Source organism: Castor canadensis, chromosome 1 (genome assembly GCF_047511655.1).
Source record: "Castor canadensis chromosome 1, mCasCan1.hap1v2, whole genome shotgun sequence".
NCBI lineage: Eukaryota > Metazoa > Chordata > Mammalia > Rodentia > Castoridae > Castor > Castor canadensis.
Window position 1 is genome coordinate 134,486,608 of NC_133386.1, and position 25,614 is coordinate 134,512,221.

The 25,614-nt window shown below is 32.9% G+C and overlaps 1 long non-coding RNA gene and 2 pseudogenes across 2 annotated transcripts in view; 1 reads left to right on the forward strand and 2 right to left on the reverse strand.

The window, feature by feature from the left end:
• The window catches only part of LOC141425727 (uncharacterized), a 457,749-nt gene that overhangs the window by 313,266 nt on the left and 118,869 nt on the right, over window positions 1–25,614 (forward strand). Inside the window, exon 1 of one of the 2 annotated variants that reach the window (XR_012450806.1) lies at window positions 14,598–15,069. The exons of the other annotated variant lie outside the window; for it this stretch is intronic. This is a non-coding gene — a long non-coding RNA (uncharacterized lncRNA). Of the gene's footprint in view, window positions 1–14,597; window positions 15,070–25,614 lie in introns of those variants that run through there. 2 annotated transcript variants of the gene reach the window in all.
• Window positions 1,696–2,609, reverse strand: LOC109677128 (olfactory receptor 8K3-like; annotated as a pseudogene).
• LOC109677127 (olfactory receptor 8K3-like) lies at window positions 24,600–25,539 on the reverse strand (annotated as a pseudogene).

Here is a 25,614-nt window from a genome sequence, read left to right on the forward strand (position 1 = left end):
TTGGCAGCTGTCAAAGCACCTGATGTCACTGGGTTACACCAGTGAGGCAGGAAAAAGACCTTAAGAAACAACACAGAGCAGTTGTTAGGGACATGCAAGCTGGAGATGGGTCATGTGGCTTTGAAAACTAGTTCTAAAATCTGAAACCTTGGTGGACTCTAAAAATTTATTCACCTTCAGGTCTTTGTTTCATTATCAGAAAGTGCAATTTTTAGTATAAAATGCCACAAAAGCAGTTATGATGACTAAATAAGATAAGAAGAATGTCTATCATATAATATTTATTAAGTAGGAGAAATTATTATTACATGCTAGTACTGATGCCTACCTTAAAACTTCACTTTAAGTGCCTTAACAATATGCCAATATACTTACATGAAAATGCACTATGTACTTCTTTTTACTCCAATGAGTTCTTTTACTAGCCACACAGAGAATTTTATTTCATTATAGTGAACTAATATATAAATATTATACTTATTGATCCAAAACTAAGTAAAAGTCCTACAACTATTGAATGAAATAAAAATAGGGAAAGTACTTGGGAAAATGTGGGGTGTGGCATGGAGCAATTATGTCCAGCAGGCAAGATAACTGTTTCCTTTCCTGGGTGTCATACCTCACTTGCATGGGAAATATAATGCCATGTGTGGGATTACTTCCTTGAGCTTCTAACAAGTATAATGCTCAATTGATTAAGTCAAACAATGAAAGTAAATGAATATATAGTGTGTAATAAATGCTCATTGAAATTGAGAAACATTGACCCAATGAAAGACAAACAATAAATTTATTATATCAAATTATCATCTCCTTGCCCCAAAGTACAAAACAACTGGTGCATTACAATTAAAAAATATAATTACTTTTGATTCAGAGAAATAAGGAAATATAACAATCCAAGAAACCAAACAGCCAGTGATTAAATAGGAACCACCACTGAGAAAAGTACAAACCTAAGGGTTTCTATGAATGGCTACAAAAAGATTTTATTAGTTGATATATCCACCTATGTCAACCAATGAACTTTAAGGACAAATTGTGTTTAGTTAAGAGACTTACATAGGTAAATAATGGTATTGATGAGGACAGAATGGGATTGAATACATGTTTGTTTTTTGAGTAATTTCCCTAGGGAACCATAAAAGAATTAGGTGCATTCATGCTGGGAGGGTACTGACAGCACCAAATATGACTCATAAAAACCCAGCTCCATAAGTAAATAAATTTAATAAAAGTTTCTCATAAAGCAGTGGAAGACTATGGCAGGCTGCATTCACTTGAATTTCCCAAGTCACCAAAGTCACCACTACCTGATCAAACTTTTTTATGTGTCTCTAAGTCTGGGAAGAAACCTAGTCATAGATCACCACTTCTGGTGTCAACACTAAGGTTGCTACAGTTTCAAACAACAAAAACAAAACCTCTGAGAAAGTAGTATGTTTTTGTGTACTGTGTCCTTGTACTTATCAGGAATTCTGCTGGTCTGGGAAAACACTGTCCAGCCATGTTACATGTTTTTGCTTCAGTGTAGCACATAGAATAGCTAAAGGCACAAAGCTGCAAGATCAAATTGTTCTGGCTAGGATTTGGAATGTTGAATGGATTTGTGCTTTCTACTTATACTGGAAGTGTACACAACAGAGTTTGATATCTATAATTTATAATTTATAAGAATAATATTGCATGTAAACTTCAGGGAAAAATATTACATAAGACTTTCCATATTCTTTCTAGGGCATATTTTACATCTTTATTCCTCAAGGGATTCAACACGGGGATAATCAGGGTGTAAAAGATGGAAGCCACTTTATCTGTGTCAAAGGAGTGACTGGACTTGGGCTGCACATACATAAATATCAAAATCCCATAGAAGACTATGACCACTGTCAGATGGGATCCACAAGTGGATAAAGCTTTGTGCCTGTCTTCCACAGAGTTCATCCTGAAGATGGCAATAAGGATGAGTAGGTAACTAAAAAGGACCACTACAAGAGATGAAACCAAATTAAACCCTGCTGAAATCAAAATTATAAATTCAATTTCATGTGTATTTGAGCACAGCAAAGATAACAAAGGGAGACTGTCACAGAAATGACTAATGACTTTGTAGCCACAGAAGGGTAAATTAAAAATCTTTATGGTGATTAGAAGAGAAACAAATATACTGTAGATATGCCTTGGCATACTTTTTGTGATATGATGGTAGTATAGAGGAGAGGGTTACAGATGGCCACATAGCGGTCATAGGACATTGCAGACAGAAAAAAAAGTTCACAAATGATAAACATAAGATAGAAGGCTAGCTGTGAAGCACAACAATAATATGAGATTGTATTTTGATCCACAACAAAATTTACTAACATTTTGGGTCCCACTGCTGTAGAATAACCAAGATCTGTAATAGCCAGGTGTCTGAGAAAAAAGTACATGGGTGTTGTTTGTAGCCTGGAGTCCAGGTTGGTGAGGATGATCAAGCCCAAGTTGCCCATCACTGAGATCACACAGATGATGAGGAACAGTGCAAATAATGGAGCCTGCAACTCAGGATGATCTGTGATGCCCACCAGAATGAATTCTCTCACCACTGAGAGATTGTGTTTCTCCATCCAGGTTTATTAGAAAATCTGTTCTGAATAAAGACATCATCATACTCAATAGTTTATTGTATTATCATCTGGAATATTTTATTTAGGATGCAAAGCAAATGTAAGTAAGATAAACCCCAAATTTCCAATTTGTATTTGAAAATAAATCCCCATCTTTATAAATAAAATACATGTAACTAGAATTGGAGATAGAGATAGATTAACATTTCTCAGTTGGATTTAATTTTTCTCACCAAAGATCAATCCCAATGGCTAGGAATATATTCTTTGTCATAAGTAGAGGAGGACTGCTATCAGCACCTAAAGGTTAGAGACCAGTTAAACTGGTAATCATCTTATTGTGTCCAATATCCAGCCCAAAATATCAGTAGTGTTAACCTGTGTATCAGATTAGAAACTTTGATAAGACAGATACACATAAAGATAGATTGATGGATAGATACAGAGATAGATGATAGATAAGTACGTAAAACAAATTTAAGCTTGAAATGATGTCAAAATTTTGAGGCTTTCATAATTATTACTAGACAGTTCTTTGGAGTTTTCTGTTTGTCGATCCTATAATAAAAGTCTCATAGTAGCATTTATATATTACTAATAATAGAATTGCATAATACTTAATTTGATGGCAAAAATTTGCAGACTTCAAATTTAAAAATACATAGAATCCCTCATGCAAAACAGCGTTCTACAAAAACCTTTCTGTTTGCAAGTCTTTCAATTTGATTACACTTGATAGATATTGGATGGGTGACTAATAAGGAAACAGAACATAATTGGGATTGCTTATCTTTAAATGGCGAGACATACTAAAATTATGTATATGTAGATATAATCAATATTATATCTTAATTTAGAGTATATAAAAAGGGTTATTTGGGCAAGTAATGTGAGTTATCGAAAACTCATTATTGTCATATATAAACAACACATCCTTGCAAATTTTCTGAGAGAGAAGAATTAGCATTAAATGATTCAATGTACATATGAACCTAGAAGTAATTTTCATAAAAGTTTATGAGAACTTATGCTTCCTTAATAGAAAAAAAGAAAGAAAATTGATAATGGTTATATGAAAATTATAGTGATAACTGTCTGAGTTAGCTGTAAGCAAAATAAAAACATTCCATTTTATTACATAAAATAGAGCTCATTACTTTTAATTTACAGGTAAATTGGTAAAACTAGTGTTATAATTCTTATAAAGTGCTCAGATATATAAAAATTTATACCTTCTTATATCCTCCTTGACCTCAATACACACACATACCCCTGTATTAGAAATATAGGAAGCATATCAGATTACATTATCATAGCAATATATGCAATAAATAGAATAAGACAATACAAATCCTAATTTTGTTTTACTCTTTTATTTTCTTTTTCAATCATTAAATGTTAAAAAACCAAGTTGTTCTTGGTAAGTATCACATTTTTCTGTAAAATAATGAAAGATTATTGCAGTCTATGAAAAGAAAAAAATTGCTTTTACACATTACTATCCTTTCTATTACTGATTTTTATTGCTATAAAAGTTATACGCTAAAATTATATGGCCTTTTTTGTCATTTTCCACTGAAAATTGAAGAACATTTTGGATACTGTAACATTAACACAAAGCTGGGTACTTGAAAATCTTCTCTTTTCCAAATAATGCCTTTTCACGAATGTGAGAAAGAAACTCCTTTTTAACTAGTAAGTATGTGAAAAAAGGGTTAGATCTATACATTTTTAAAATAATCACTAAATGTTAAAAGTAGTTTAAGAGGGTCACAAAGAAATCGAAATCCTAAATAGAGTAACAAATGAAAGATTGAATCCCTGCAGTTTTATAATTCTGCTGCTAAGAACAAAACAAACCAAAACATGTCTTTTTAGCTATGTTTCATTTATCTTCAATTTTGGCCTGTTAGAGATAAAATTATGTATATAAAACATAATAATTTTTAGATAATACCGTGACTTTTCAATGATGCCTATGAGCATCTATCATGCAAACCCATATGAAAACATTAAAATATTAATACAAGACAAAAGGAGACAATCTATTTTTGTGCACGCATCATTAAGTGACAGAAAGCAGTGCAAATATCACTGGAAATTTTGGATAGCTCTCATATACCAAAGCATGAAGCATCCTGCTTATTACCTGTAATGAAGTCTCTATCTTGACTCTGGCATATAGTCCTTACATGATGTACTCAGAAAAAAAATTCATAATTTTTTTTTATTCCCTTTTGAGACTTAAGAATCCTTGAGGAAATGACAAGCAATTGGTTAATTATTCCTAAAGTATTTGAGAGCTAAATAGAATGCCTGGTGGTTGTTCACTAATTGTCAGGGACACTTTTATTCACAGATGAAACAATAAGGAACAGAACCCATATTCTCTTTAGAATATGTATTCCATATTACAGATATTTCATAAAATATTATTCCATATATTAGATATCTAATTATATCTAAGTATATGATATAATTAATTATATATATTCATTATATATAAATTATATCCATAATTATAAATATATCATGATATATTTATATGATATATAAATATCATATATTTATATGTGATTTATATGATATAAATATCAGATTTATATATATTTATATCATATATATTTATGAGATATAATTATAAATGTAATATATAATATATTATATAATGTATTACACAAATATATTCCTTATATTCCATATTGAATATATATTCTAAAAATATTAAATATAAAAGACACATGCCTTTTCAACTATGCTTCATTTGCTATACATACACATATATATGTAAGTGTATGTTCATCTGTATATTTATCAAATGAAGGAAATACTTATCAAATAAAGAGAATGGCTCATCCAATTACAGAGGCTGAAAAATCATATAAGTGGTTGTGTACAAACTAGAAGCTCAGGAAAACTATACACAGTTCCAAGACTAAGTATTGAGAACCAGGGGAATCAATGTTGGAGGTTCCATGCTGAAACTAACTGCCTGAGAACCTTGGAGGCTAATGTCTAACAGCAGGAAAGGATGGTTGTTCAAGTTCAAACCGAGAGCAAATTCTCCCTTCCCCTGCTTTGCTGTTCTAGTCAGGGCCTTGCTGGTTGAATTGATGTCCACTCCATGGAGGAAATGTTACGTTCTTTATCAGTCTACTGACTCAAAAGCTAATCTCTTCTAGAAACACTCTCATAGTTACACCCAGAGATAATGGTTATCAACTCTTGGGGCCTCAAATAAAATTACTTATAACAAATCCACCCTTTATCAACTTGGTACCCATATGCATTTTGTTAAACCATATGTTACTCTAAGTAATGACAACAGTAAGGTCACAGTTATGCCTAACATAACATAACTATCCTGCTTAAATCCACACATACTAATTCTTTTCTCATAAGAGGTAAAACCCTAAAGCTAAACAGCTTTCCACTGATCTCAATGCATAAGATATGATGATATAAAATTAACGATACTGATAAGAAGTCGATGTACCCTGTGTTGACTGATACTCGAGTAAGAAATGACGACAAAGGTATGGGCCTACAATGTGTACATATACACAGACATATTCTTGATGAGGTAAGAGGAAATACTGTAGAAAAGTACACTGCTCCTCTCTATAACTGTCATGTGTCTCTTTTTGTGCCAATGACATGCTGTTTTGATTAGTAGAGCTTTGTGATTTCTTTGGCAACTCAGAAATTTCATAGTTTCATGCAAACTTTAAGATATTTCTTCCAGTGTTGTGAGGAATGGCATTGGTATTTTGATAGTGATTGTGTTGAATCTGTAGATTGCTTGGAAACGTATAGACATTTTACTTTATTGATTTTTTCTAATCCATAAACAAAGGATGTATTTCTATTTTTGGAGTGTGTATATTTTAATTTTTTAAATCAATGTTTGATAGTTTTCATTACAGAATTCTTTTACCTCATTGCTTCAATGTATTTCTAGTCATTTTATTTTTTTGGTAACTAAGATAAATGGGATTGCTTTCTTGATTTCTATTTCATATGATTCACTATAGGCTCAATAGCACTTCTTGTGTTTTTGCTTTGTGGCCTGCAACTTTGATACATTTGTAAATCAATTCTAGTAAGCTTTTTGTATAATCTTTAAGATGTTCCTATATATAAGATTATATAATACGCAAAGAGTGACAATTTGATATTGTCTTTTCCAGTTGGGATGCCCCTTTGTTCTTCTCTGATTACTGTGCCAGGACTTCTAGTACTATGTTGAAAAAAAGTGGTGACTCTTGTCCTGTTACAGATCTTAAAAAAATAAGCTTTAACTTCTCCCCAATCAGTAAATTGTTTGCTTATTATATATGACTTTTATTATGTTATCTATTCTTAACTTATTAAGTGTTTTCATCATGAAAGAATGTTTAATGTTATCAAATGTCTTTTCTGCATATACTGAGATGGCCATGACTTCTTTGTCATTCATTCTGCTGATGAGGGTTATGGTGATCCTTAATTTGCATATGTTAAACTATCTTTGTGTCCCTGGAGTGAATTACAGTGATTATGTCAAATAATTCCATTTTATTTATTTATTTTTTCCCCTTTCTTTTATTTTGTCTTTTTTACATTTACATGTATATATATTGTTTGGACCACCTCCTCGCTCTTCCCTCCACCCTTTCTGGGCCTTCTTGTTCTCCAATTTTCTTGAAGAGAAGACATAGGAGATAATAAGAAAGACATACCATTTTTGCTAGTTTGAGATAAAGAAAGCTATACAGAGAGATTCCTAGCATTGCTTCCATGTACATGTGAATTGCAACCCACATTGGTTCATCTCTGCCAGACCTCTTCACTACTTCCTGGTCCCCTTCCCATACTGGCCCCTGTCAGTTTAAAGGTTACTATATTCAGTTCTCTACAGTGAGCACATCAACCACATTAAAGTTTTAGGTTTCCATCCCTTTCCCTATTCCTCTCATGTGTGTTCTCTCCTTAGTGTGTGACCCCTGTCCAATTATACTACTGCATTTGTTTTGGGTCTATAATCTGCATATGAAGAAGAACATGTGATTTTTGGCTTTCTAAGTCTGGCTAACTTTATTTAAGATGAGAGACAAATATATTCTTAATCATCCACTTGTTTACCTCAGACACTGAGAGAGACAACATTAGTTTGAGTTGTAATATAGGTGACATTTTTCTTGTACATGGCAGTCAGCATCCATTTTATAATAAATTCCCTTCATAGATTATTAGTAAACTTTTGAACGTTTGCTGCATAATTATTCTTTGCACTGTGCTGGAGTCTCTCGGTGTGTTGTTTTTATTCCACTTGGAGGTGGGCAGATTGCCTGGTTCCTCTTACCTCTGGGCCAAGGGGAGGATCCAAGAAGGGTCCAATCCCAGACTATCCTAGCCTGCCTCACTTAGATTCACTAAATGACTAAGGATTTGGAAGTACTTCAAATTAAAAACTGAAAACCTACAACTTCACAATTTTGCCATTGTATATTTTTAATGTTAACTCCTTAGGCTTTATTTATTTTCACTTTTGACCTCTATTATTTACTATAATTATTTATTATTCATTAAATAGTATTAATTTAAATAAAATTATTAATTTAATTATATATTATTGATTAAATATGTAGAAAATATAAAGACTATTTAAGGCCTATGGCAATGACATTTGACATGTTTATTCATATTTGAAAAAGTACTTGATTTTTTTCCATGAGAAATCTCTTGATTGAAGCACTTGACATATATTTTGTACTTGAAAAATCAGTCTGAAAATAAAAGAGAGCAGTTCTATTTTTTTTTTTTAGGTTTTATCAAGTATTGGAATTCGTCCAGAAATGAAAGTAAAATTGTGATATTTTCTTATGGCTTTGTGATGAAATAAAAATATTATCTTGCACATGCCACTAAAACTTTAGATATTTGGGTATTGCCATCAATACCACTACGTGAAATAGGAATGTCTTTTTACATGTAGAGAAGCCTCTGTCTTGATTACCCCAGGCAGGATTCTTAAAATGGCATAGGGAGAACAATTTATGCATTTTTTTGCCCTTTGGGACTCTCCCTGAGGAGTTGACTAGCAATTTGTTGGTTTTCCCTGAAGTATTTGGAAGCTTAAGATCATCAGCACACAAATGAGACTTTCTTAGGTTTATTTGCATTTCTACCTTTTGCTCATGTTTGATTTTTTTTTTCCTACTATGATCTTTAATTTTATGTGTCCACTTGTCTAGGCCATTATGCTCAGTTGTTTGGTCAAAAACAATAGTCCAATTGTTTCTGTGAAGATACATTTTAGATGTGATTAATGTTTAAATTAGCAGACTGAGTAAAGCCCAGAATGTGGAAGTGTTTCATACAAGTTGGTTAAGGGTTTAAGAGCAAAGAGTGAGGCACTTCAAAAAGAAGGAATGTTATCCGTTTCTCGCCTTTTCAATCAAATCTTGCATCAATTCTTGCCTGAATTGTTAATTTGTCAGCTGCTCTGTGGATGTTTACCTTACTACACTCCCACAAGAGCATGAATCAAACCATTAAAGTCAAACATACTTATACACACACACATACATACACAGATATGTATACACACACGCACAGGGAGAGAAATTAGTTACTCACAGTTCTACTTCATGTTTCATGTTGAGTTGTAATTATCTGTGTCTTTAGGACTTCTCTTTGTAACATGAGGCTTCCTGACATTTTACTATTTCTTATTTTTCCATAATGTCTAATGCTCACTTTCATTTTTCTAGCCATCTTGACACACATTTCTCTGTACTTGGTATAAACTGGGTGGTATTAATGTATCCAAAAAAAGTAATATTGTTTACATGTACTTTATTATACATATTTTATTGTGATGTGAATTGTATTGTTGTATGTTAATCAAGTTAATATTTTAATTTTTCTTAAATTTATTTTCTTTGAAATATAATAAATGTGTATATCTGTGGGGTACAGTGTATTTTAACCTATGCACACATACAGAAAAAATTAATCAAGATTTTTTACATATCCATCATCTTAACAAGTTATGATTTTATATTTGTGGTGAGAATGTTAAAATCTCTTCTTTTAGTAATTTCAAAAATACAAAATTATACTATGAACTGTGTTCCCCATTCAAGACAGTACATCACTGAAACTTACTGCTCTAATCAAAGTCAAACTTTGTATCCTGTAGCCAACATGTCCCATTTCTCCCTCCCAGATTCTGCTGCCAAGTTCTGGTCAGAAGCTGTATACTCTGTAGGACATTTACTTTTAGATTCCACATATATGCTAGATGCTTTTTTTTGTCTTTTCTTTTTTCTTTTTTTCTCAGGGGCAGAAATTATTTACTCCTGTTCCTCTCTTCATTCTACATTTTAAACATCTTTCTAAGTTTTTTGCCTTTTTTTGTTTTCTTATATGGCATCAGACAATTATATTTCATTTCCTTCTATTCTTTCCAATTTTACTCTGTTTTTTCTAGGTTTCCAACTTAGAAGCACATGTGTTACTTGAAACAATCGTTGTTGCCTAGGATATGGTTTTTCCACCTCAAATTTCCCTCATCTAAACTTTTATCACCCAAACTGATACAATATTTTTGTAATCATGAATTCGTGCCAAAATCTTTCTCATATCACCATTGATTTCATTTTTGACAAGTGAATTAGTAGAATTTTTATGTTTAGTTTCCAAGTATTTGGAAATTTTCTGAAAGTTTTTTAGCAATTAAGTTGTCATGTGATTTCAATAGTCATAGAAAAACATTGGTGTGGTAAAATGAATTACATTAACAAAACTTTGAATTTATTATATATCCCCAAATGTGGTATATCATGGTAAATGTTCTATGTGATCTTGAATAGAATTTGCATTGTGTTGTATTTGAAGAGTGCATTTTAGAAAGGCAAATTATGCCATGGTGCTCAATAGTGCTGAGGTATTTTACTGAAAAAGTTCTTCCAAGAGTTTAGCCTAATATTTTTCTGTTCATTTTTGACAGAATGAAGTACTTACTATTATTGTGGCTTTGCGTATTTGTTCATACAATCTACTTCATGTAGTTTGAAATTCCATAAGTGGAGCAAAATATTTGTTATTATATTTTTTGATTAATCTATTATTTTATTATTATTGAATGCCTTATTTAAAGAGTATTTACTATTAATAGAGCTGCTCAGAGCTTTCTTTTGACTAGTATTAACATATTGTCAATTTTCTATTTTAAAAATGTTAATTTGTAGCAGGGCATGGCGGTTCACACCTTTAGTCCCACACTAGGGAGGTAAAAGCAAGAGCATCTCAAGCTCAAGGCCCTCCTGGGCTATATAGAGAGTTCCTGAGCAGTCTGAACCATATTTTGAGACCCTGTGTTGTAAAACAAAACAGTATTTATGACTTCATAATCATATATGACTTATATTTATTAATTAGGTTAATACTGTATTCCTTTTTTTATCCAATTTGACAATCTCTGCTTTTAAATATTGCTGCTGATAGTGGGGAACCAGTGTCTGCGTTCCAATGCCTGGGAAGCTGAGATTGGGAGAATTAGAGTTTGAGGCCAGAACTGGCAAATAGTTCATGAGACCACATCTCCAAAATAATCGGAATAAAATGGACTGGAGATTTTGCTCAAGCAGTAGAATGCTTGCTTTATAAGTGGGGAGTCCTGAGTTCAAACACCAGAGCCAACAACAACAGAAAGTTCAAATATTATTGCCTATATCACTACATAAATTAATCACAAGAATATTGGCTATTTGTCCTGTTAATTTTTCATTGCTATTCTACTTTTTCTATTTTATGTCTTATCCTTTTATTGTGGACTGGTGAGAGCTCCTTTTCTGGATCATAGAGATGATTTTTTGTTTAGTCTTGTGTGGATTCTGTTTTTGAGAATGGCTCAGTCATTTGTTGAATAACTGGGTTAATTCTTGGCAGATATCTGGTGTACTTTGTACAGGTCTCTTACTTATGACACCCTGTTTTGCACACTCTAACTACCTGTTTTAATCAGACCCTCAATTCTGTATCTTCACCTAAGGATGCTTCTATATTTCACTTAGATTTTTCTTTTCCTGTGTGCAATATAATCTGTTCATTACTGATACAGGAAGGAAGGGATATCACAGAATTATCTTCATTTACCTTACATTTCTCAGAGAAACTATAGTTTGTTGCATGATGTCAGAAGTGTTTTGGAAAATCATTGTTTCATATGTCTTATCTTTTGGGTTTATTTCCTTCTACTTGTTTTAATGGAAGGATAATTATGGTCTCCACCACTTCATATTTGTTGGTTGCAGAAGTTAATATTCAGCGTATATTAAGATAAGATTTCCATTCATTTTTAAAAAAAAAATACTCTTCTTCACTGAGTCTCTTACACTGCCATCGATATAAATCTATGATAATGACACTAAAAACAATGTCAAGATTGTGGCCACTTCTCATCTCCTGACTTTTCCCACCTTGGCCTAAGCCTATGAACTCTTCTGAATGTACCCCAGTTAAATCTTCACAGGATATTTCCCTGCATAGAATTCATAACTATCCTTTAATAAAGATAATTTCACCACTCTTCAGTTTAATATTCTACAATGATTCCTCTATCAATCAGAGTAAAAGTGAAGGGTTTTTTGTGGTACCAGGGTTTGAACGCAGGGGTTTGAGCTTGAAAAGCAGGCACTCTATTGCTTGAGCCACACTCCAGACAAAAGTCAAGTGTTAAAGTGACCTATGTAATTGTAATCTAATTATTTTTGTTTTCTTATGGTGCAGGGGATCAAACTCATGGCTTTGTGCATGCTATACAAGTACTGTAGACTGAGCTATTCCCCCCAGTCCTACAATGACTTACATAGTCTTACTGGGTCAGTTCTGCATTACTTATCTGCATCACCACACCTATTTCTTAATCTCATTTTGTACTCCAAACACTTTCACCTCCATCCCAAACACAATGATCAATTTGTTATTTAGAATTGTTGCATTAATTGTTCTCTTAGCTGAGAATAATAATCCCCTCAGTAGTGTGAGGATGATCGAGCCCAAGTTACCCATCACTGAAACCATGTATACAGTTAGGAAGAGCCTAAATAATGGAACTTGCAGCTGAGGGAGGTCTGTGATTCCCATTAGAATGAATTCATTCAGCATTGTTAGGTTGTGTTTGTCCCTCAAGGCCACTCATAAAACCTATACTGGGAATGAATATAAGAATGGTCATTAATTTTGTAAGATACAGAATAAATAATATATGTATATTTGTGCGTATGTAATAGCTATTTTATGTAAACATGCATATACATTACACATACATATATAAATCATTATATACGTATATGTATGTGTGTGTGTGCGTGTGTGTTTACCCACAAGAACATTCCATGTCTTCATGGATTTTTGACGTACATTTTGAAGGTTAAGGAAATGAGACACTCATTTTGTAAAGCGATAACCTCACTACACTGATATCAATTGTGAACTCTCTGCAGAAAACATCTGAATGCTATACATTGCTAGCGGGATACAAGCTAAGCCCAAAATGTAACTGAAAAAAAATAGCATAAAATTCACCAGGTAATTTTGCTGTCAGTAGGGGAAAAGTTTCTCAGAGCATGATATTCTTGCTGTTCAGAGGTGGATCAGGAACCAGTGTAAAGCTCAATTAGAGATGAATCAACTTGCGATGTAACACATTTGTACATGGAAGCAATGCCAGGAATCTCTCTGCATAGCTACCCTTAACTCAACTAGCAAAAATACTTTGCCTTCCTTATTATGCTCTTTAACAAAATTAGAGATAAGGGCAGAACAGGGTCTGCCTGGAAGTGAGAGGGGGAGAGGAGAGAGTGTAAGCGAGGGGGGCAGGGGGGAGAAATGACCCAAACAATGTATGCACATGTGAATAAATGAATAATAATAAAAAAGTGCATCCCATATACTATTTGCTGATTATAGAACATGCAGCTTTCCTTTGACTCATTCCCCTAGCATATTCATCTGGTGATTAATACAGAATAGCTAATATACGTCAACCAGATAACACAAAGTATGAGTTACATAGAACCTAATGAAATAGTCTTACTAAAGGTTTCTTTAATGAATATAATCAATATTTTAGATATTACTTCCATTTTATGGACAACACGAGTGATAAAGGAATGCTAATGGAATAGAATGATTGATATTAATGGGGTAAATCCTACTAAATATTTAAAACAGAAATAAAACCAGTCCTAAAACTTCCACAAAATTTGAAAAACTAAAAGGATGCAATACCTCCTAATTCATTTTATCAGGCCTGTATCACCCTGACATCAGACGTCCACAAATACATTTATCATGAGACAAGAATGCCAGAAAAAATTTTTATTAGCATAAGTAAAAATAGCAATGAAATATGAGAAAATCAAGCCCAGCCATTTATTTAAAATAGTATACTTTGTTACCAAGTGAGATTTATAGCAAGAATGAAAGGGAAATTTAACAGTGAACGTAATTGAACTTGGAGCACATTAATAAAAAAATGAACAACGTGATTGATTGATGACATCTTTGGCAAGATAGCACCATTTGCTGATTTAAAAAGCACATAAGAAATAGGAATACAATGAACTTCTTCACTAAGGCATTTATGTAAAGCCTGTAGAAAACATCACACTGAAGTGTGAAAAGCTGACATATTTCCAATAATAATAATAATAACAATGAAACTAATTATTACATATTTTTGAAGTATATTTTTGCATTATATATTTTTGAAATTGCTGAGAGTAAATTTCAAATGTTCTCATTATAAAAATAAGTAAAAGGGATTAAGGTGTGGCTTGGCTGGTAGAACAAGAGTTCTACCAGGTGCAAAGCTCTGAGCTCAAATTCTAGTAACACCAAAAAAAGTATTTGTGGTGAAATTATGTTAATTAGCTTGATTTAATTATGTTTCTATATAACATCATTCTATACCCTACCCCACAAACAGACATAGTTTTAATTTGTTAATTTATAATAAAATACATTTATTAAAATGGGCAAGGAACTTGAACAGCTATTTCTCACCAAAGACTTACAAAAGACCAAAAGGTTCATGAAAATATGTTCAGTGTCATTCTTCATGAGGAAAATGCAAATGGGATACGATTTACACCCACTAGGGTGGTTGTAGTACAAAATGAGTAAAGGAAAATTACAAATTCAGGCAAAGAGGTGGAGGGATTGAAATCTTCATACATTGTTTTGCAGAATGTAAAATGGCATATACACTATAAAATATTGACAGTTAATGAATAAGTTATATATAGAATTACCTTAATAACTCAGAAATTTCACTCCTAGGTACATACAAAAGATTACTGAAAACAATAGGCATTAATATTAAAACTCGAACATGAAAATTCAAAGCAACATTATTTGTGATAGCCCAATACTGGAAGCCACTCAACTTCCACTCGTGAAAGGATAAGTAAGTATGGTATAATACACAATGGAATTCTAATCAGAATTAGAAAGAATCTAGTATTGCTAGGCATGATAGCATTTGTCTGAGAGTTTGAGGTAAGAGAATCACGAGTTTGAGGCCAGCATGAGCAACTTAGTGAAACCTTTCCTCAAAGTAAAATGAGAATAAACCAGGGGCTTAGAATATAGCTCAGTGGTAGAGCCTTGCCCAGCATGGTTGAAGCTAAGGTTCATTCCCCAGCACCTCGCCTCCTCATAAAGAAGGAAATAAAGTATGGATACATGGCCAATGTCAATGAGCTTTGAAAACACTATGCTAATAGGAAGAAGTTTCACATGAAATTTCAATTCATGTGAATTGAAGTTACACAATTCAGTTTGTCAGAGATATCCAGAATAGGAAATCCACAAATATGGAAAGCAGACTAGTGGTTTCCAGGGGCAGAGTGAAGGGAGAAGATACAGGGACAGCTTAATGGCTATAAGAATTATCTATGGGGGATTAAGTGTTCTGGAAGTTTATATTGGTAAGGGTTGTACAGTACTGAATTATAAATTTTTATGTCGTTAAATATAATTGTACAATATAAGCCTATTTGGAATTGTCACAATGAATCCCTCCTGTACAAAGAATATATTATAATAAAAAATTTTCTTAAAAAAGTCTTTAAGTGGTTAAAGTGCTGAAATCTGTGTTGTGTATATTTTACTAATATTTGGTGACTGGGGTTGAACTCAGGGCCTTACACTTGCTAGGCAGGCCCTCTACCACTTGAACCACTCCACCAGCCCTTTTTGCATTGGTTCATTTTGAGATATGGTCTCATTTTATGGCCAGGCTGGTCTGGACCATGATCCTGTTATTTGCGCTTTCCTGAGTACCTGGAATAGCAGGTGCACACTACATTGCACAGCCGTTGGTTGAGATGGGGTCTTGTGAACCTTTTTGCATGGGCTGGCCTTGAGCCATGATCCTCCCAATCTTCACCTCCAGAGTAGCAGGACTGCAGGCTTGAGCCACTTTGCCTGGCCACATTTTATTGATTTAAAAAATTTTTTTCAGTAGTTTTTTCAGACTGTTATACTTACATTTTCTTCTATGCTATCAGTCTGTACAGTATACATGTTATACGTATCTTTATCATAACTAAATTCTGTGTTTCAACTATATTGGATTTTGCTTGTTTAAAACTTATTGAGTAATATTTATGAGTATAATGTAGTATGTTCACTGCTTCACACAATTTATGATGAAAGATTACTTTCTTTTTTGCATAGCTAATTTATTTCTCTCATCTAATAAAATGAGACTTCATAGTAATTTTGAAACTACATTTGTTGAGTGATTTGACTGAGAAATGTGCCATATGGTTCCATGGAAATTTATGAAAGTAATAGGCAAACCATCATTATCTCACATTGATTCTGGCTAATAAAATATGTCCTTTCCCACCTATTGTAGACATACTCTTGGCTTATTGAGGAACACTGAATTAATTTTCAAGAGACTGCATTTAGAGACATGTTTAGTGGATATTACAAGCAGTATAAACTAGTTCTGATGAAATAAATGAAAGGTTAAGAAAGTGTTCTTTCCTAAATCTATGCTATGTTTCTTATTTGTGAGAAAAAATATGAACTATTTTTACAACCATCTTTAGCATTCTGATTTATTAAACTTCCTTACATGATATTATATTACATTATATGATTACTGAATATGGTATTGTTCTGACATTCTAAAAACTGTTTTATATTATCTAGGACCTTCATTATAAAATTGGTCAAGTAGAGAGCTTGCAAAAGTTAAGTCATTCCCTAACACTTTTCCTACACTTCACTGACAAATAAGGCTTCACACTAAAACAGTTGGCTATAAGTATTATACATTGAGAGATGAATAAAATATGCATTTATAAATATTTGTGAAAACATCAATAAACAGTGAGAAAAATTATGTGTATATACACATTAAACTCAGTGAACTGTGGTCCTCTGTTTGCTTCCCTGAACAGCTGGGATGACAGGTACATACCAGTACACTCAGCCTTTTTCATTTTTGCCCAGCCTAGCCATACTTTTGATCTTCACCTCCTGAGTAGCTAAGACTTCAGATTTGAGCCACTGTGTCCAGCCATTAAATATTTATATAAAGACCCACTAAGTAAGTGAGTGGAAAATATATCTCCATTTTAAGCAAAATACACATTCCTGCTTTGTAATTTTGAAAAGACTACTTCATTAGGTATGCATTATTCATGCATGGGAAAATTTGATAATATTCTACAGACTTCTTTAAGACTTTAAGTAAGGGAGTAGAGCTTTTTCTTACTAATCAGATGTTATGGTGTGTTGGGGCACTGTGAAGTAAAGTAAGTATCTTATTTGCTTTGTCCTCACTTCCAACAAAATACAGCTTTTCAAATGGCACTGATCTCTAGTGATTATGGTAAATTTATAAATTCATAGAATTCACATAATGTATTTGAAAAATAAGATAAAGGATGATAAAAATATTGGTAGTTTCTGTCATTCAGATGGAAAGCACTTAGAAATCTGTTATTGGAGATCAGTATTGTGAAACAAACCTGATTAATTGTAAATGAAAATATCATTTTTGACACCTTGACTGAGGATCTAAGTGAAAGAAAATAATCACAAAAATCCTAGGAACGTAATTGTGAAGTTTCCAAATGCTAATTCCTTTTTGGGAAGTGGAGATTTTGGGTTTTTTGTTTTGTTTTACCTATTAAAATAATATTGGATAAGTACACAGCAATAAATATTTAGCTTTCAACAAAGATTATAACAGATGTTGTCAATATTGTACTAGTCCAAAAACTTTACTTATCAAAGCAGACTGTCAGAGCAGTGGCTTAATGGTAAATTCAGATGTTGTAAACCAGTGAAGACTGGGACTCTGAGGGACCACAGAAGCAGGTAGAATCTACTCACCTCTAAGGAGGAATCTTCCCATGCTCCCTGTGTGTTCTGAACTCTGCAAGAATAATTTATTCTTTTCTTTCCTCCTTTAAGACTGTCCCTGAGGGGAGAGAGAACATAATTTGCTAAATGTTCATGGGCATTGGAAATCTTTACACAAATCCATTGGGATATCTGCCAATTACAGTGTACCTTTATAATCCCACACAAAGAAAGCTAATGTTTGATATCTTTCCACAGCTGCTCTTGGTTAAGTATTTTCTACTGCAAAACGTGTTAATAGTCCTTTTTAAAATATAATGGGGAGGGTAGCCATTTCAGGGGATATGGTAGAGACTACCTAACCAATGTACAATGTAAGGCTTTTCAGAATTGTCACAATGAATCTCACTTGTACAAGAAATATATCCTAGTAAAAATGAAAAAAAAATATAAGTGTCTTTAATGATTTTATGGCTGCGGGCACAATGGACAAGTGCTTAAATACTATTGCATTGATTTTAACATTCACAGGAAAAATAACGTATGCACAGTCATCTTATCCTAGTTTTGTAGTGTTTTATATTTATTACTGAAGTATTATACACATAAAAACAAATTTAACATCAAATATATTTTTTATAAACTTAATACATCTATTTAACATGAACTCAGATGAAGCAGCACCAGCAAAAACAAAATAAAACATTTTCAGGTCTCCAGAGAATCCTTTTCTCTCCATTCCACCATGAACTGCTCCTAATTCCATATAAGACATTTACACCCAACACTATTCTGACTTTTAACATCATTATGTCCAGTTAATCAATGGATTTTTAAATTTTTAAATTAAGTGTCATTCTATTTCACAATGTAATAGATATGTCACATATATTTGATATATACATAATGTATGATGAAATCAGGATTGCTGGCAGCTCCTTAAACCCATTTAAAAAATATTAACATTCAGGTACATGTTAATGGGTTACAGTGTGATATTACAGTATGGGTACACAATGTGTTCTCACTGAGTAAGTATAATGTTGTCACATCTTTAGTATTGCTTTATTTTTGGAACCTTTAAGATTCTGTCTTCTGCTTATTCATAAAATACATAATAGGTTATTGTCAAATGTAGTTACCCCCACTGTGATGTAGAATATTAGAATTTATTTTTCCTAGAATTAGAATTTATTGTTCTAACAGTTTTGTTACAATTTGTACCAAGATAAAGGAACAACCTCCCTATATTTCCCATCATACAACCTTCACAGCTTCTAGAAAGTAATTCTCTACATTCAATTTGACTTTTCAAAGCTTCCACATATGAAAGAAAACATGTGATGGTTTTCTTTTTCTGTCTCACTTATTTTCCTTAACATAATGCCTTCCAGTTCCCCTCTGTCCTTTGATGGACATCTAGGTTAATTTACTATCTTAACTATTATGAATAGTTTCACAATAAATATAAGCATTGAAATCACACACTGAAATGTTTATTTCATTTCCTTCAGATATATAATTATTCATAAATATAATAGCTGCATCACTGAGAACACATGTAAAATTTGATATCTTATACCATTACTTTTCAATGTTTTTATAGTTGTTTGTATACTCTCAAACAAGGCAAAATAATTCTACATATCAATACATTGAATTGTTGATCTGAACATACTTTTTTTTCTAAAACTTTCATCTTTTGAGAACAATTTTTGGTTAATAAGATAATTAATAGAAAGGTACAAAGATTTTCCATGTGTCTCAAGCATGTGGATGTTCAGTTTTTATAACACCATTTATTGAAAAGATAATCTTTGCTGCAGTGTAATTCTTTTACTCCTTTCTCAAAGAACAACTGGCTCTATTTGTGTTGTTCTATTTCTGGCTCTTCTCTATTGTATTCTGTTCTGTTCTGTTCTAGTCTATTCTATTCCATGTATCTATTCATCTATTGTTTCACCAATACCAAACTGCCTTGATTACTATATATCCATGGTGATTTTTAAAATTGAATATGTCCGTCCTCCAACTTTGTTCTTCAATATCATGTTGGTTAGTCTGGGTCTTTTACCTCTATCTGTAAACTAGAATTAGATTGTTGATATCCACAAAAAGCTTCTTCCATCGATGGTTGGGAGGTCATCTATACAACAATTTGGGAATAAATCACAAATAATAATAATAGTGAGTCTTATTATTTATAGATAACTCTCTGTTTATATTTTATCATCAGAGTTCCAAGATTTTTCATACATATATTCTCTATGTAGGGAGAAAGAAAATATTGACAAAACATTTCATTTCTGCAGAAAGCTAATATGAATGATATTGTGCTTTCAGTTTTCAGATCATTATTGACTGATTGGAAAACTAGTGACTTTTGCATATTAACCTTGTATCCAGCAACCTTACTATTCTTTATTGGTTCCAGGAGATTTTTTTTCCTTGGCAGTTATGCTACATTTTCTACATAGATCATCATATCACTACCTAAGAAGATATGTTTTAGTTCTTCCTTCACCCAACACCAAATTTTTGAATTTTAGCAATTTTAATGGATATTTGATGATATCACAGTATTTATGTAGTAGTTAATGATTTTTAAATATATTTAGATATTTGGGGCTCTTTAGCTGCCTTCATTTATTACTTCTTAAGATCTTTTTCCTTTTTTCCATGTAGATTGATGTCTATATTGTACTAATTTTAAGATTCAGACTTTGTGATTGTTGTTTTATTGTTGTGTGTGTTTTCTTTTTCAAAGTACTGACATCAGCATAGTGTTTGTTGTATGTGTTAAGAATGTGTTCTCTCACAAGGGAGATATGAGGATAGGTAAGACACCTAAAAAATTAGCTAGCATCTGTTGCCCTCAATGCAGAGAAACTAAAGCAAATACTTTAAAAGCAACTGAGGCCAATAGGAGAAGGGGACCAGGAACTAGAGAAAAGGTTAGATCAAAAAGAATTAACCTAGAAGGTAACACACATGCACAGGAAATCAGTGGGAGTCAACTCCCTGTAAAGCTATTCTTATCTCAACTAGCAAAAACCCTTGTTCCTTCCTATTATTGCTTATACTCTGTCTTCAACAAAATTAGAGATAAGGGCAAAATAGTTTCTGCCAGGTATCGAGGGGGTGGGGGGGAGGAGGGGGCGGAGTGGGTGGTAAGGGAGGGTGGGGGCAGGGGGAGAAATGACCCAAGCATTGTATGTACATATGAACAATAAAAAAAAAATACAAAAAAATAAATAAAATTAAATTTTAAAAAAAGTGACAGTGGTTATGGTAAGAAAATAGACGAGACAAATGACTCAAAACTCACCCTTTTAATGGAACACCAACAACAAAAAGAATGTGTTCTCTCAGGATTGCCTTTTCTTTTTCCTCTGGTGTATGTTGATACATAGATAGGGTTATTTATTTTTCTGTTTTAAATAGAGTGTTATTTCTGTTATTACTATGTACCGTATTTAAGATATCTTTCCTTACCATAATTAATGAAGTTATTATTTAACCATTTTTTCAGAAATGTTCTGGTTCTAGCTTTTATATTTAGATGGATAACATTTCATAATTAACTTTTGAATTTATATTTGTTTAGTTGACTTGTCCATTTTATGTAAATATTCTATATATTAGGTTTTTTTCTTTTTAAATAATTTTTATTATGATATATTCATGATATGGGGAGGTTCATAGTGATAATTCTGATTAGACTATATTGTGCATTACTGACTTTGCCCCCATCATTTCTCACCCTCAACCCCCTCCCCACCCATCTTAAAGCAATTGCAAGAGGTTTTCTTGTTCTGTTTCATATAGCTATATGACATTCATCAAACATACACCATCACCTAAATCTCCTTCTTTCACTCTCTCCCACTAGTAACCCCCCTCCTGCACACACCATCTGTTTTTCATAATTAATATTTGAGTTGACATTCAAAGGGGTGTCTCAGTGTATGCCCACAGTCCTGGTTTATATAATTGATATTTATGTGATATCAAAGAGGTGTTTCATTGTATGTCCACTGTGGGTGTGCTTTACTTTGGTTTATTCAATCTCTTCCAATACTTTTCCTTAGCCCTTTACCTCCCACCCAGTGTTTTTCAACATCTTACAATATACATCATTGTATCCTCTACTTTCACATCTTGTGGTAGGATATTACTGTTGCTCTATCATTCTCTTTTCCTTTCTCTCTTTCCCTGAGTTCCACAGAGTAGGTCCACTGTTACATACATGTTCTACATTTGAGTTTGTATATAATCATGCTTGTTTTTGTATATATGTTTGTCTTTGGATCTATCTTCCATGCCTGAGAGAAAACATGCAGCTTTTGTGCTTCTAATCCTGGCTAACTTCACTTAACATGATATCCTCTGATTGTATCCATTTACCACCAAACCTCATGTCATATTCCTTGTGGCTTAGTGATACTCCATTGTGTATGTACTACAATTTCATGATCCACTTATCAGTTGTAGGGCATCTGGGTTGTTTCCAGAGCTTAGCTATTGTGAAAGGTGCTGTGATGAACATTGATGTACAGGTGTCTGTACTGTATCCTGGTTTACATTCATTTGGGTAGATGTCCAGGAGTGGTATCACTGGATCTTATGGGTGTTCTATCTCTAATTTTTTTAGGAATCTCTATACTGCTTTCCATAATTGTACTAATTTGCATTCCCATCAACAGTATATAAGGATTCTTGTTTCACCACATCTTTGCCAGCATTTGTTGTTGTTATTACCCTTCCATTCTAAGTTGTTTTGATTCGTGCATACATTGTGGGGTGTCTAAGCAAAGTGTATAAAATGCAATAACCCAATATATGTCATCAATTGACTATGTGTATGGTAAAAGTAAATGACTCACTCTCATTGTTGTACATAGGGAAACTAACGTATTTCAATATGGCAACATGCTGTACTTTCTTTATGAAATTCCAGTGCAGATTTTGTTTAAAATTAAAGCAAAAATTACTGATAGGAGTTTGACTGTATATGTTATTTTTATTCATTTTATTGTGTATGTCTATCCTGTGCACTGTCATAAATTTTCAAATAATGCAATATTATTTGAAGTATTGCTATCTGCTATGGAGGGCCTCAAGATTCTCCAAGATATTGCTGTGACTTTTCTAGATACTTTGAGTTTCAACATAAATTTTGGTATCAAGTTGAGAATTTCAAAAGTTCTGTTGGAATTTTTGTTATTGCATTATATCTATAGAAAAATTTATGGAGAACTAACTTCACATAATTTATTTCTTCCAACCTATGGACATGGTACATTGCTATGCCGATATTTTCTTTCATCATTTAGTAATATTTTAGAACTTTAAGCACTGATGTCTCCAAAATTGTTTATTAGATTTTCCCTACACATTTTTGTATTTATTGGTATTGCAGCTGGTATTTTAAATTTAATTTTCACTTATTTGTTCTCTATGGAGCAATATAACTGATCTTTTAGATGATGACCTTATATCAACAACTTTGCAATTTTTACTTATTTCTAAAGGTCTAACTAGTAGATTCTTTGAAGTTTTTATATATAAACTATGTCTTTTGAAATTCACTGTGTACACCTTGATTTATGTTTCCTCAAACTAACACATATAATTATACTATAAATAGGTAAATATTATATTTTCATAGAAATCTGGTGACACTCAAATGACACCATTTTATAAATAAATGTTATTTTATGCTATTTTTATTAGCATATAATAATTATACAAAGTAATAGGTTTCACTGTGACATTTTCAGCAGGTATATCAGATACTATAATCATATTTAGAGCACATACCCCCTACTGCTAATCCTCTTTCTGTCTGTAATAGTCCCTCTTCTACCTTGAAGTCTTTTATCCCTTTAGATTCCACATATAAGAGAAAATGTACAATGCACGTCTTTCTGATTCTATTTTAACTTGATGACCACATTTTCTTTATCCATTCAACCACTGTTGGGCGCCTACACTGATTCCATGACTTGGCTATTGTGAATATTATCACAATATATTTAGTTGTACAGAGATCTCTATTGTATGCTGCCTTTGGTTCCTTTGGATCTATGCCCAGGAGTGATTACAGTAGGATCATATGGTAGTTTTATTTTTAGTTTTTCTGAGGAACTTCCATAACAGTTTTCTTTATAGTATATCTATAGTGTGTGTGTATAGCACATAAAGTAAGACCTTACATCTTCTAAATATAAGTATACCAGTATGACGTGCACTGGGAATTAAACAGTATGCGAAACCCAAAGTAAAAATTTATTTTTAAGACAACAGGATGCTTTTACCTAAGAAAGTGTGATGAGAGATGCATCTATGAAGGCATCTTTTCAATTCTAACATAAGCTTTTGGCAATGTGACAGCGATGACCCAAGCTTCAGGAACTACACCAAATTGAGGACAAATCAAAGTGAATACCCAAAGGAAAATCAGCCTTTGGATATTTGTATGTTGAAAATGAAGAATTCACATCTGGATTTCCAGGTCTTTAAAAGGAGTGCATTTTAAAGTCTTAGTATATATAATAAACAGTTGTCTAGAATCTGATTTGTTATAGATACATAGTGTATTGTACTTTAAGTAGAAAATTTGCAGAGATTTTTCCACATCCGGTGTAGAGCACATTTTACATCTTTGTTCCTCCAGCTGTAGATCATAGGATTCAACATGGGGATGACCAGGGTGTAAAACACAGAGGCCATTTTATCAGTTTCAAAGGAGTGACTGGACTTGGTTTGCACATACATGAAGAATAGAGTACTATGTAATAAAACTACCACTGTCAGGTGAGACCCACAAGTAAAGAAAGCCTTATGCCTGCCCTCTGCAGAGTTCATCCTGAGGATCCACAAGGATCAGAATATAGGACACAAAGATGATTAGAAGAGATGAAACCAAACTAAGTGCTGAAAAGATCAAGACTATCAATTCAACTTCACGTGTACTTGAACAAATCAAAGTCAACAAGGGGAGACTGTCACAGTAGAAATGACTAATGACATTGTAGCCACAGAAGGATGAAATAAAAATTTTTATGGTGGTTATCAGAGAGAGAGAGGCACTGTAGAAATAGGGTATTGCCACAAGTACCCAGCACACTTTTTGTGACATGACAAGTGTGTAGAGCAGAGGGTTGCAGATAGCCACATATCAGTCACAGGCCATTGCTGACAGAACAAAAAGTTCACTAATGATGAAGAAAATGAAGAAAGCTAGCTGTGTGGCACACCAGTTGTAAGGGATTGTATTTTGATTCACTACAAAATTTACCAACATTTTAGGTCCCACAGCTGTTGAATAACCAAGATCAATGAAAGCCGGGTGTCTGAGAAAAAAGTACATTGGGGTCTGTAGACTGGTGTCCATTTGGGTGAGGATTATCATGCTCAAATTTCCCATCACTGAGGTTACATAGATGATAAGGAACAGCCCAAAGAAGGGAGCCTGTAGATCAGGGTGGTCTGTAATGCTCATCAGAATGAATTTGCTTAGCACTGTATGGTTCCATTTCTCCATCCAGACCTGTCAGGAAATTTATTGTAGAAAGAATCATCAAAAGACATGGGGTTTCAGGAAGTTTCACCTATTGGA